This window comes from Scyliorhinus canicula, chromosome 4 (genome assembly GCF_902713615.1).
Source record: "Scyliorhinus canicula chromosome 4, sScyCan1.1, whole genome shotgun sequence".
NCBI classification, from domain to species: domain Eukaryota; kingdom Metazoa; phylum Chordata; class Chondrichthyes; order Carcharhiniformes; family Scyliorhinidae; genus Scyliorhinus; species Scyliorhinus canicula.
Genome location: NC_052149.1, coordinates 58,450,680 through 58,464,997, shown reverse-complemented (window position 1 = coordinate 58,464,997; position 14,318 = coordinate 58,450,680).

The window sequence follows — 14,318 nt, the reverse complement described above, 5'->3', positions numbered from 1 at the left end:
ACCAGCAATTCCTTGTGCCATATTCCTCTATACCCATCCTATCCATGAGCGGGATTGTCCCTTCTGGGGACTAAGTGGACTGCGGAGGGGTTGGCGCCACTCCAGCCGGCACCAAAGGGCCAGCACGAGTTCGTGGAACAGCTGGTGTGATCTCACACATGCGCGGAACGGCCGCTGTGGTTCCACGCATGCGCAAGCCAGCCGGCGTATTTTCATGCATGCGTGGGGGTTCTCTTCTCCATGCCGGCCAGCGGGCAATATGACAGAGCCCTAGAGGGACCTGACGCGGAAGAAGTCTCTGTAAAAAGGAACACGTGCAATGCACAGAAACCTGCCCTTCCAGATTCTCTGGCCTTAACTCTTTCTGCGGCCCACTGACCTGAAGAGAAGTCTGTATTAAACTGACTAAATGTATCAATTTCAGTGGCATTTGGAAACCAACAGCTAATATTTTCTTTTATGTGTTTAAGAACTAGAGATTTAGCCTGCACTGGCCCAGTTATAACCCCTGAAATAGTACTGACATGAAAGCGTGAGTGTGCTCTGCTTTTGCAGCCTCATCCTTGTCCATCACTGCAGAATCCTGCAGTACTCTGAGATCTCTGCACTCCTCCAATACTGCCCTGTTGTTCAAGCCCGATTTTAATTGCTCCACCATTGGCTACCAAGGCCCTAAGCTTTGAAATCCCCTCTTTAAACCTCTGTCAATATACCTCCTTCTCCTCCTTTGAGACGCCCCTTGTCCCTGACCTACCTGAATGTGCATGGTCTGTAAACAGACAGCTTGTAGCAGAATGACAAATCGGCAGTGTAACCTTTTCTCCTTCAGAAACCTGTGGAAAGCTTCCCTCTGGTGAGATGAGTTAGCGGTATTGTCAATAAAGCTGGGAGATTTCTTCCAATCCCTGTTCATGGCAAAGTCTTTTTTTTTAATTCACGAATTCAGTGAACCTAACAGATTTTCTGATGTTTGCAAAGTTGCTGGCATGGAGTGGCGGAACTTCCACCCTTCACTCGTTGTAGCGAAACTTATAAATATTGCATTTACCACGATAACAAGGGAAATCCCCCCATCCCAAGGAAAATCCCCCCATCCCAAGGAAAATCCCCCCCATCCCCACCCGCCGGTTAGGTTTTATGCACATAATTACTGCCTCTTTTAATAGGAAAAATTATCCTAAATGCTGTTACTTGTTGCGAGAAGGCGAACTTGTGGAGGTTAAAGCGCCACCTGGGGTAATTGACATTTGCAATAACCGCATATCCCAGACCTTGGCTACCTCCCCGTGTCCGCTTGCACTTCCCAATGAAACCTGACTCTTTAACCCATCGCGACGCCCATTGTTATAACTGAATCAGTGCGATCGATTATATTATCCCCGGATGGCAGATCCAATCAATCCTCAATAGGAGGCTAACAGCAAGAAGGCCATGGAGGAGTCCCAACTTTCACAGCTAGAAGCAGACGTCCCTGTGGGGGAAGCTAGCGACGCCAGTGTGGAGAACACCCAAAACACTGGAACCAACGAGGAAACAAGTAACATTGTAAATTACTGGGAACCGGTTGTATTTGTAAATTAAAATCTCGCCAATAATATTTTTTTCCCTGGGACGTGAATACAACGGAATATTCTTTGGGGAAAAGGTTACGGGGCGTGAAAGCGTATTAAACTGCTGATTCGCATTCCTTTCGGAGATTTGTGAAGAAATTCAAACGGCCTCGCCTTCTTTCTCAAATGCTGCACTGTGCCCCAAAGAGCGACGTGTGGCTGCATTTCTGCCTCTATGTCACCCCAAGCAAACCAACTTCCCATTACACACTCCAAGTCATCGTCAATCATTGCTTATTGTTATCACTTGTGGACAATTCGCGCACGGCAGAGGTGACATTTGCCAGATTAAAGACATGTTTGTTCTGTTACTGTGTGTCTCTCACACTTCGCCCTCGCAAACATCTGCTTAAACAAATCAAGCTCACATCTGTCTTCCGATCATTTCAAAGTGAACCGTTAGTTGGAAATGTCACAGGGCCGGGTGCCCAGTTATTTTTTTTGGGGTGGTGAGGGTGCTGGGGAGTGTGAGGGGGTGAGGATCTTACCCCACTCATTTACGGGGCGACTTGCTTTCGAAGCATTGCCGCGTCTGCTGCCTGCCTTAGACCGCGGGTGGATGTGTTGATCTGAACAAATTCGCTTTAACATCCAGTTGAGGGACTTGCTTATGTCCATGTGCGATGATCACATTTCCGATAGACAGGAAGGAACATAAATCTCTACAGAGGAGACTGAAAGCGTGTCTGAAACAGAAAGATTATGATGGGACAGAGGCAGTTCTTTGTCACAGTCACTTCTTGAAGCGTGAGACACGTGTGAATTGTTGGCGTTGACATGTCACCCAGCCCCGCTTGCCAATTCCTTGTTGTGCACTTGCTGAATGGAAACGGGACCTTCTCTCGAGCGTTTTCTTTTTATGAGTTTATTTTGGCTTGTTTGGTGCATTTGTAAAATTCCTAAGTACTGGGGGATTTAAGAGAGCGCTTGTAAAACTGACACACACACACAAAAAAACGCCTTCTCCGCCACTCTGGGGAATTGCTGCTAACTTGAGCCTTGCGCCTCCGAAATCCCTCAAAGACGTCCAATTCGGGGAGGGGAAATAACGTTTGCGTTCGTATTGCTCTTGTAAAAACAACTTGGTCCCGCCAGATAAGCGCCTCGCAGATTTCCCTGTCACTCATCCTTTGAGGCTCTTTCGTCTTCACAGCATGGCGGGCAAGCAGTTGAATAGCTCGCAAAACACATCTGAAACAAATTAGCTCTCTATTATATTCACCGAGAGCTGGCTGATAAATAGGCGTCTGTATTTACAGCAAAACTAATTGCCTGCATACACAGACATATCACCGCGTGCTATTGTACAGAACCTGATCTCAATGGATACTCCAGCTTCCACATTTAAACGAGCCGGCTCTTCTGTTTTGGCAGCGCTTTTATAAGTAGATTGTATTTCAGCACAACTTGTTTTTATCAGAAACAAGCAGCAGCCCTGGGGACATAATTTAACTCAATCACAGACATCACACTTACCTTCATCTGTTTCTTGTTGCTTCCGGTCTATTACCCCCATTTTACTTCTATTCTGCAACCCCACCCCCCTCCTAAACACCATCCACATACCCCACAGCGATTGCCTCTTCCCTATTAAATGTGCGGGCTATTGCCCAGGGTTTGATTGCATGGTCAGAGACAGCTCTCTGGTACTTTGCCCCAAGTAACCATTCTCCTTGGGTAAGCCTACACAATGGGCATGAGTTAACCACTGCGTTGCGCCCAGTGTAGATCTGAGCACGCTGGTTAAATAGTGGGAAAGGCCGAAATCGAGATTTGCGCCGGGTGCGAATCAGTTTGCTTTCTCACTTACCCACTCCCGATGGCGAGTTGGGGATCACGCCCAAATATGGCGTGCATATCATTAACTCAAATTTGCATTAATTACCAACTCATCAGCGAGATTGAAGTCGAATGTAACAGTCTCCCGGCAATTAACCGGATCCCTAGCAAGAAAAAATGTGAAGCTGGTGCAATGCTGCTGAGGGGAAGTGAGGAAGTGAGCAGCCATTTCCATTTTCTGGCATGCAGCTCAAGGACACTGAAGCTGCTGACCCAGTGCTGGGGGGAGGGGGAGGCCGAGACCCTGACCCTCGACCCAGTGCTGGGGGGAGGGGGAGGGGGAGGGGGAGGCCGAGACCCTGACCCTGACCCTGACCCTGGCCCGAGGGGGTGACCCTGGCCCGAGGGGGTGACCCTGGCCCTGGCCCGAGGGGGTGACCCTGGCCCTGTCCCTGAGGGGGTGACCCTGGCCCTGGCCCTGAGGGGGTTTGGGCTTGGTCGGGGGTCTGAAGCATTCCAAGTGGGAAGATGCCCCTGGTCGGGGGATGGTGGGGAGTGGGGGTCGGGGGGGGGGGGGTAGGAGTTGGGGGTTTTCATCTGTGAGGCCTTCAAGCCATCTTTAAATATAGTGGAAACCCATAACAGGGACAAGTACAGCTGCTGCCTGACTGTCCTACCAAGCATACGTTACAGAGCCCCGTTCTTGGTAAAATGCTGGCGGTCACTTTAACTCCCTTTGACTGTGAGTAGACTGTAGCTTCACAGTTGAAGGCAATTGTTGACGAGAAATTGACGTTAGTTGTGAGAGCAGTTCCCAGCTGCAGGGTGTGTTTACAGTTTGCTCCTGCTGGTGACTTGCAAATTCCTGGAGGCTGCTGTGGCTGCGAATTTGTTTGCTACTTGCTGCTTTCTGGATGCAGGAAATGAAGAGGGTAGTTGCCTTTCGGTCTCTTTTTCCTGGGGTGTGATCAAGGGAGTATTTGATGGAACTACTACTGGGCTGAGGAAGCAGGAGAGCTTGCTCGAGCAGACTGTGGTTGTTTTGTGTGTTGACTGCGTATTCTGTTCTGGACTTGTGGGTCACCTGTTGATGCCCCTTGTGTCCCTGTGGCCCGATCCACGGATAGGCTGGTGATGGAAGATTAGGCACTAATATTGCAAGAGACAGGGAGGGCGATGGCACAGCTGCGCAACCCAGAGGTTGCATCGGGACACTTTCACAGACTATTGGTGATTTCTTTATGTTCAGTAGCCATCTGCTGCATCCGTTATGGGAGCCATGCAGATCGCTGGCATTCCTTGGTTTCCTTTGAAATTTTGTTTGGTCTATGTTTGTCGAGGGGAGAATTGTATGATGTTACCGTGTAAATGGGGATTATCTTTTAGCTATTTCCAGCCCCTCCTTCCTCTGTAGCCTGGGAATCGCTGGAAGGTGCTGCCAGTGTTGGGGAGGGGGAGGTGGTTTTCACTCTCTCTCACCCTCTTCCGCAATGCTCCAGGTTGGTGAGACCTTCTGGTGGTTAGCTCACCAAGTGGCTTTCCACTGATGCAGGCAATGCAGTTCCACTATATGTTCTGTGGTGGGGGTAGGGGGTTCATTTTGCACCATTGTCCATCTATTGCTCTTTTGTCTGGTGGCTGTGTGCTTGCCTGCTGCGACCCCTCTTGCTTCTACAGCCTAGACCCCGGCAAATTACCAGTGCTGTAGAAGAGGTAGGGTGTTCTCTCTCCCTCTTACACTGTGCCCTGTGTAAGCGTGACATTTTCTGATGGTCTGTGCTGCTCACTGTCATGCATGTTCACTCTAACAGGCACGCACGCGCAGTCATTCATGTCTATACTCTGTGCATGCAAACTCTCGCCGATATGCATGCACTGACATTCACACACATGTTTTCCTCTACTTTGGGTGTACATTGGGTGCCATTCCGCCGATGTAGGCCTGCTGTCGCGGGTATGGGGGGTACATTACTCGGCAGCTGGTGGTATTGTATTATTTTTGTTTCTTGTCTCGGTTTTGCCTTTGCTGTGCAGCTGGTGTCCTCATTATAGTCCTGCCTGTTTTGTGTTTTCTTTCGATGCACGCTACCAATGCTGCTGAGGGGGTGGGGTGTTCCCTCTCCTTCTTCTGCTGGACGCATGTTGGTGTCCCTTCCCAAAGGTTGGAGTCGCTTCTCAGCACCCTCCTGCCAATGTAATTCTGATGTTGGGGTGGGGGGTGGGCTGTGGGGGGCTGCCGGGGCATGCGCTGCCTCAGCAGCTGATGCCATTGTTATTTTGTTGTTTTGGTTTTATGCCTTGATGTACAGGTTGTGCCTTCATTGTTGTCCTGCCTGTTACGTGTTTTCCTTCGATGGTTGCTCTGTGTTTGGTTTGGTTTATACTGTCCTGGTCCTGTTCTGGGCTGAATTGTACCCCTCTTGGGAGGTGTGGTATGGTGTTCTCTCCCTCCTGCACCATGCGCTGTGTTGGAGCGGCTTTTTCCGGCGGGCTGCGCTGGTTGTCTTTCCGCTGATGTAGGTCGGAGGGCGGGAGGTGTCTTCTGGATGCCAAGTTATTGGTGTTCTAATTGTATTGGCTTTTATATTTTGATGCTGTCAATAAACTAAAACCTTTGCCGGTTGTGTTTGCTGCTTGCACCTGCTGGTGGCTGCAGATGCCTTGAGGTTGCAGTTGCTGTTTCCTGCATTTCTGCAGGCAGAAAGAAGGACCATTGTTTCTAAGGTACCTGTGTCCTGGAACACTGGACTCAGGGGCATGTATGAAGAAAGCAATCTGGTTTGAAGCAAGAAGATGCTGTGGGACCGGGTGCCACCTGCTGATGCCATTGAAGAAATGCTTTTGCTGATTGCTGATGCATTTGTTGCTGGTGTGGTGAGTGCTCCATGTAATTGGCACATCACCGCAGGCTGGAAGTCAAGGATTTTCAACTGCACCTTGAGCGTCAGGGGAATATGTGGATGCCAAGGTTTGGTTCTGGTGAGATTGGGCTGTGTGGGAGGGCCTGCACAGCCATGGCTCATAGATGAAGAATGGCGTTGTGCATGGAACAACCAATGAGTAATGTACTGATGAACAGCTCATTTCTACAACAAGGTTCAGGACATGATGACACATTCTCAGGCTTATTCTCCAGTTCAATTGAGGAACCGGCGAAGGGTGATGCCATGTGTTTGTTTAGTTTTTGTGAAAATGAGCTGATATAGCTTTGTATGGGTACCAATATGGAAGGGTGATGTTTCCTTGTTGATTAGTGGTTAGTGTGATATGTGGAATGTTACGTAGTTGATTTGCAAATCTTTGTTAATGTTGACTGTTTTTGTCAATAAAAGATTACTCAAGTGGATTCTCGTGGGTACATGTGATTATTGCATCACATTTCAGTCAACTTTGAAGCCTGAATAGTTTGCCAGACATCTAGAAGTGTCAACATCATAGCGGCAGCAGCCAACAATCAAACACTCAAGAGCTAGGCTTCAGCACAGGGGATATCCTCGCGACCAAGGGTACGTGTTTGGATCAGGGGAGGGCCGCTCAGTACAGTCTCCCTAATGTCACCAGCAGGGGTCTGGGGTCTAGGGCTTCCTGATGTGGCCAGGGATGAGTGTGCAGAGTGAGGTTCTCCAGCACAACCGGCTCGCTGGATGGCACTCTGAGAGAAGGCAGGACTGTCGTATTCAATATTTTCCCCGCGTCTTGACTGTGATAGAGAAATATAAACATGATTCATTAGGTAAGCAAAACTGAACTTTATTTCCGAATTAGAACTGACTGCTAGCAGTAAATGGCTGAGACTTTTGAAGTCGGAAGGCAGTCAAATACAAACTGCTGAGTCCGTCCCAAGTCTGCGATATTACAGAAAAGAAGGCGATTCTTATACATTATAGGATCAAGATAACATGAATACAACTTGGTCAGGAATTTGATCGAAAGTAAAACATAAGTAATAATCGTTACAATGGCGTCACCTTGCTGACCTTTAGGGGACTGGAGTCTCATATCATTATCTTGTCTTTGTTTTAAGAACTGGACAAATTTGTTTACGAACAGGAAGAGACAGTTGTTCAGCTTGTTATTTATTGAGACTGCTTCTAAGTTCATGACGAACATTTTGTATTTTGTATCTGTGTCTTAGGTTAAATTCAATTGTACCAAGAAGACTTGACTAGTTTTCCCATCATGCCATTATTTGCTTCACACAATACCACAGACAGGTAAGGATTGGGAGCCTTGAGGGATTTGAAGGTCCCGGGGTGGAAGCCCTAACTGATTGTCAGTCTCTTTCCTTCTCCAATTCCTTACAGATACCAAAATGGATGGCGGTGTCGGTCTCTCAGAGGATACACTCATGGTGCTGTTGGCAGCCCGGACAGCAGAGAAGGCAGCAGCGTCGATGTAGGCTGGAGGTGGCACCCCATTTGCAGGGGGCTGCTGCACACCCTGAAGACCCAGCCGAGGAAGAACCCAGAAGGGGCCGCCCGTGATGGCCAAAGGTGTAGCGGCGCCATTGGCCTTTCGAGGAGATGACGGACAGCATGTGCTGCAGGTGACTCCGTCTCAACAAAGCAACAGTCCAGCAACTGTGCCATGTCCTCACAGGTGTGGCACCCTGCGGAGGAGGAGGACACCTGCTCCTGCTGGCCATAAAGGTTACTGCAGTCCTGAACCTCTACACCACTGGTTCATTCCAGGGTTCAAATGGGGATTTATGCAGCATTTTAAAAGGTACAGCCTACAAGTGCAACCGTGAGATCACGGCTGCTGTGTATGTCCGGGCAGCTGAGCATGTCAAATTTGAGCTGGATCAAGCCCACCAAGGTGCCCGGGATGCAGGATTCTCCACATAACACAAGTCACCTTGTGCACACTGGGGCATCAGGGAGTGCCCTTCATTAATAGGAAGGGGTTCCACTCTCTGAATGTTCAACTCATGTGCGACCACCACTTCCGGATCATGCATGTGTGTGCACACTTCCCAAGGAGATGCATGACAGCTACATCCTAGGACACTCAGATATTCTCAAGATCTTCGAGGACCACCCCAGAATGACAAGTTGGCTCTTGGGGGATAAGGGGTACCCGCTGAGGTCCTGGCTGATGACCCAGTGCAGAGGCCATAGACCAAGGTGGAGACCTGATATAAGAAGGCCCATATTGCCACCAGTGCTGTCATTGGGCGGTGTATCGGACTGCAGAAAATGTGGTTCCAATGCTTGGACTGTTCTAGTGGTGCACAGCAGTACACCCCCCCCCCCCCCCCTCCCAGAGAGTCTCCCTCTTTGTGGTAGTCTGCTGTGCCCTCCACAAGCTGGCACAGAAGCGGGGTGACATGCTGCATGCTGGAGGAGAAGGAGGAGAGACATGCGGCCTCATCATAGGAGGAGGCAGAGGCGGCCAAGGAGGGGATGGAGGACAGACGGTGGCAAGGGTCTGGGATGCACGGAGGACCAGAGAAGCCTTCACCCTCACCAGATTCTCGTAGGTCGAGGCTTTGTCCATCAGCAACCCCCTCCCCACCATTCCTCTCCTTCCCTTCATTCCTCTCCTTCCTATCTCCCCCCCCCCCCTCACCCCCCCCCCGCTGACTACCCCTGTTCCCCCTCCAAGGATTTGTGTAACATCACCCAAGGGTAATGGGCCTGTGTTGGCGCTGTCAGTGGGTCAATATACAAGGCAGGAGAGTGATGAGAATTTGTTGTGAGGTTAGCTCTGGTGTTCCTCAGTTTATGCCAAAGTCTGACTCCAGACTTAGCGTGCTCACACGCTTCCTTGGAATGGGGTCTGCATCAGGGCATTGGATCTTGGACCACTGTGCCCAGGGGGTGGGGTTAGGAGTTCAACATGTGTTGGGGGTGCTGACAGGTCTGCTGTAGAGATTAACGTGACAGAGGCTTTACTTTTATCAGGTGTAACATGTTTTAATTTTGAACATTTGACATTTTCATTCCCCCAGCTACAGACGTGCCCCCCCCCCCTCCCCCCCCGTGCCCAATCAGTGATTGTTAATCTTCGTGATCTTACCTGGTCTGCTGTTATGTCTAGGTGTGTCTCCCAGGATGCACATCAGAGGCGGAGGGAGCCTGCTGCTTTTCTTACCCTTTGATGCCCTTGACGGACGTCCTCTGGACTGAGCCATGCCTTGGACACCATCAATCAAAACTCTGACCTCATGCTTTCCACTACGGTTGCCATACTAGCAGTGTTGACCTCGGTGCCATGCATTGTTGGCATAACTTCCTGCACCCATAGTCCTTGGGACTTCTCCAATCAGCTATGCACTCACTGGACTGTCGTTGACATCACCTCCTGAATCTCATGGCCATGAGCTGGCATCTGCATCAGCTCTGGGAGAACCATGTCCAGAGGTTTAGCATCTGACGAGGACTTAGCTGAGTCCTGGGATCCAGCAGACCTCTGACTGCTGACTACGTTGGATGTTTCTGCATCAGCAAATGAGTGGTACCCAACAGATTGTGCCGCAGAAACCAGTCCACAGCGTCGCCCACCGAGGTGTGTGTCTCTGTGTTGGTGGAAGGTGGGCGTGATAGTTATGATGCTTTGATGGTGGTCTTGTTGGACCTCTCTTGGTGACGGGGGCAGGGGAATGACTCTGAATGGCCCGGCCCTATCACTGGAGATCCAGTGAGAGAATGGACATGTGGTTAGTGAGAAGGAAGGATCATTTTGTCCAACATGGACAACTCATTTAAGACAGGTCATCTGGTTTGAAGGGTCAGTGGATCCTAACCTCTGTGGTGCAGATCAACTTTACTGACGGTGACTGCTCTCTCACAAGTTCATAAATTCATAAGATATAGGAGCAGAATTAGACCATTTGGTCCATCTTCCCCGCCATTCATTCATGGCTGATCTTATCCTGGCCTTAACTCCATCGTTCTTCCCGTTCTCCATAACCTTTCAACTCATTATCAATTAAAAATCTGTCTAACTCCTCCTTAATTTACTCACTGTCTCAGCATCCATGCTACTCTGAGGTAGCAAATTCCACAGATTCATAACCCTTTGGGAGAAGTCGTTTCTCCTCAACTATGTTTTGCATTTTCTACCTCTTGTCCTAAGACTATGACCTCACGTTCTAAAATGCTCCACAAGAGGAAGCATTTGCTCCATGTCTACTTTATTCATTACAGTAAGAAGTCTTACAACACCAGGTTAAAGTCCAACAGGTTTGTTTCAAACACGAGCTTTCGGAGCACGGCTCCTTCTTCAGGTGAATGGAAAGGCTTGTTCCAGAAATGTTTATATAGACACAGTCAGAGATGCCCCGGAATGCGAGCACCTGCAGGCAATCAAATCATCAAAGATGCAGAGAGAGAGGTAACTCCAGGTTAAAGAGGTGTGAATTGTCCCAAGCCAGTTCAGTCGGTAGGCCTCTGCAAGTCCAGGCTTGTTGGTGGGGGCCGAATGTAATGCGACATGAATCCCCGATCCCGGTTGAGTCCGCATTCATGCGTGCGGAACTTAGCTATAAGTTTTTGCTCAGCAATTTTGCGTTGTCGCGTCTCCTGAAGGCCTCCTTGTAGAATGCTGACCCGGAGATCAGAGGCTGAATGTCCTTGACTGCTGAAGTGTTCCCCAACTGGAAGGGAACAGTCCTGCCTGTTGATAGTCGCACGATGCCCGTTTATTCGTTGTCGCAGTGTCTGCATGGTCTCGCCAATGTACCACGCTTCGGGACATCCTTTCCTGCAGCGTATGAGGTAGACTACATTGGTCGAGTCGCACGAGTATGCGCCGCGTACCTGGTGGGTGGTGTTTCCACGTGTAATGGTGGTGTCCATGTCGATGATCTGGCATGTCTTGCAGAGATTACCCTGGCAGGGTTTTGTGGTGTTGTGGTTGCTGTTCTGAAGGCTGGGTAATTTGCTGCAAACAATGGTTTGTTTGAGGTTGCGCGGTTGTTTGAAGGCCAGTAGTGGGGGTGTGGGGATGACCTTGGCAAGATGTCCATCCTCGCTGATGATGTGTTGGAGGCTGCGAAGAAGATGTCGTAGTTTCTCCGCCCCAGGAAAGTACTGGACGACGAAGGGTACTCTGTCAGTGGTGTCCCGTGTTTGTCTTCTGAGGAGGTCGGTGCGGTTTTTTGCTGTGGCGCGGTGGAACTGTCGATCAATGAGTCGAGCGCCATATCCCGTTCGTACGAGGGCATCTTTCAGCATCTGTAGGTGTCTGTTGCGCTCCTCCTTGTCTGAGCAGATCCTGTGTATACGGAGGGCTTGTCCATAGGGGATGGCTTCTTTAATGTGTTTCGGGTGAAAGCTGGAGAAGTGGAGCATCGTGAGATTATCTGTGGGCTTGCGGTAAAGTGAGGTGCTGAGGTGACCGTCCTTGATGGAGACGAGTGTGTCCAAGAATGGAACTGAAATTGGAGAATAGTCCATGGTGAGTTTGATGGTGGGATGGAACTTATTGATGTCATCGTGTAGTCGTTTCAGTGATGTCTCGCCGTGGGTCCAAAGGAAAAAAATGTCATCGATGTATCTGGTGTATAGCATCGGTTGAAAGTCCTGTGTGGTGAGGAAGTCCTGTTCAAACTTGTGCATGAAGATGTTGGCATATTGAGGTGCAAATTTGGTCCCCATGGCTGTTCCGTGCGTCTGGATGAAGAATTTGTTGTCGAAGGTGAAGACGTTGTGGTCTAGAATGAAACGGATGAGTTGCAGAATTGCGTCTGGAGATTGGCAGTTGTCGGTGTTGAGGACTGAGGCTGTTGCAGCAATGCCGTCTTCATGGGGGATGCTGGTGTAGAGTGCCGAGACATCCATTGTGACGAGGAATGTTCCTGGTTCAACTGGTCCATGGGTGCTGAGTTTCTGTAGGAAGTCCGTCGTGTCGCGACAGAAGCTGGGTGTACCTTGTACGATGGGTTTCAAGATGCCCTCGATGTGGCCCGAGAGGTTCTCACACAGGGTCCCATTGCCTGAAACGATAGGACGGCCTGGTGTGTTGGCCTTGTGTATTTTCGGGAGGCAGTAGAGATCTCCAATGCGGGGATTACGTGGGATGAGAGCACGTAGGGTGTTCTGAAGGTCTGGATCTAAGGTCTTGATCAGTCTGCTGAGTTGGCGGATGTGTTCCTTGGTTGGATCTGCGGGTAACTGCCTGTAGTGTTCCTGGTTGTCGAGTTGTTGGTATACTTCTTTGCAGTAGTCTGTTCTGTTCAGTATGACGGTGGCCCCTCCTTTGTCTGCTGGTTTGATGACGATGTTGCGGTTGGTCTTGAGAGTGCGGATGGCATTGCGTTGTGCTTGGGTGACGTTTGAGGCTGCCTTGTGATTGCGAGTGATGGATCTGGCATTGACACGACTTCTGACGGCTTGAGCATACATGTCGAGTCTAGGGCAGCGGCCTTCCGGAGGGGTCCAATTTGACTCTTTCCTTTTCGGTTGCTGCACTGCAGATCTCGCGGTCTGCTGTTCCGGTTCATTGGTCGTGTCCCTGGGTTCGCTGTCGGCCTCTTGGGGTCTGTGGAAGAATTCCCGGAGCCTCATTCGCCTGATGAATTCCTCCGTATCTGCCGCGAGACTGATGGGGTCCATTTTGGTGGTGGTGCAGAAATTGAGCCCTCTGCTGAGGACTTCGATTTCGTCTGGTTGAAGGGTGTAGTCTGACAAGTTGACAATGGATTTCCCTGTATTGTTTTCGACTGTTGTACCGGGAGAAGCTTGATTGCTGCTGGTGGTGATGCCAAGTTTCTCAAGCTTCCTGTTCTTGGTGTGCATGTAGGTGGCATAGTATTGCTGTCTCATCTGTTTGGCGGTGTTCCGCAGCTGGTCTGCTGTGTCCTGAGCGCAAGTTGAGAATATGGCCTCTCTCTTGGTTTCCAGGTTGCGTCGACTGCTGTAGAGTTGGTGTACGAGGTGTTTGAGGAGTGTGACAGAGGTGCGGTGGAGGAGTCTTTCAGCGTAGTCTGTGTTGTAAGTCGACTTGAGTGGGTTTTTGATCTGTAGTCCTTTCGGGATCTTGTCTGCTTTTTTGCATCTTTGTAGAAACTGAATGTCAGTGTCTATATGCGCGATCTTCCTGGAGATCCTCTCCACTTTGAGCCGGCAGTTTGCGGTGTCAATGGTAGCCATGATGTGGAGATGCCGGCGTTGGACTGGGGTGAGCACAGTAAGAAGTCTTACAACACCAGGTTAAAGTCCAACAGGTTTGTTTCAAACACGAGCTTTCGGAGCACGGCTCCTTCTTCAGGTGAATGGAAAGGCTTGTTCCAGAAATGTTTATATAGACACAGTCAGAGATGCCCCGGAATGCGAGCACCTGCAGGCAATCAAATCATCAAAGATGCAGAGAGAGAGGTAACTCCAGGTTAAAGAGGTGTGAATTGTCCCAAGCCAGTTCAGTCGGTAGGCCTCTGCAAGTCCAGGCTTGTTGGTGGGGGCCGAATGTAATGCGACATGAATCCCCGATCCCGGTTGAGTCCGCATTCATGCGTGCGGAACTTAGCTATAAGTTTTTGCTCAGCAATTTTGCGTTGTCGCGTCTCCTGAAGGCCTCCTTGTAGAATGCTGACCCGGAGATCAGAGGCTGAATGTCCTTGACTGCTGAAGTGTTCCCCAACTGGAAGGGAACAGTCCTGCCTGTTGATAGTCGCACGATGCCCGTTTATTCGTTGTCGCAGTGTCTGCATGGTCTCGCCCACACCCCCACTACTGGCCTTCAAACAACCGCGCAACCTCAAACAAACCATTGTTTGCAGCAAATTACCCAGCCTTCAGAACAGCAACCACAACACCACAAAACCCTGCCAGGGTAATCTCTGCAAGACATGCCAGATCATCGACATGGGCACCACCATTACACGTGGAAACACCACCCACCAGGTACGCGGCGCATACTCGTGCGACTCGACCAATGTAGTCTACCTCATACGCTGCAGGAAAGGATGTCCCGAAGCGTGGTACA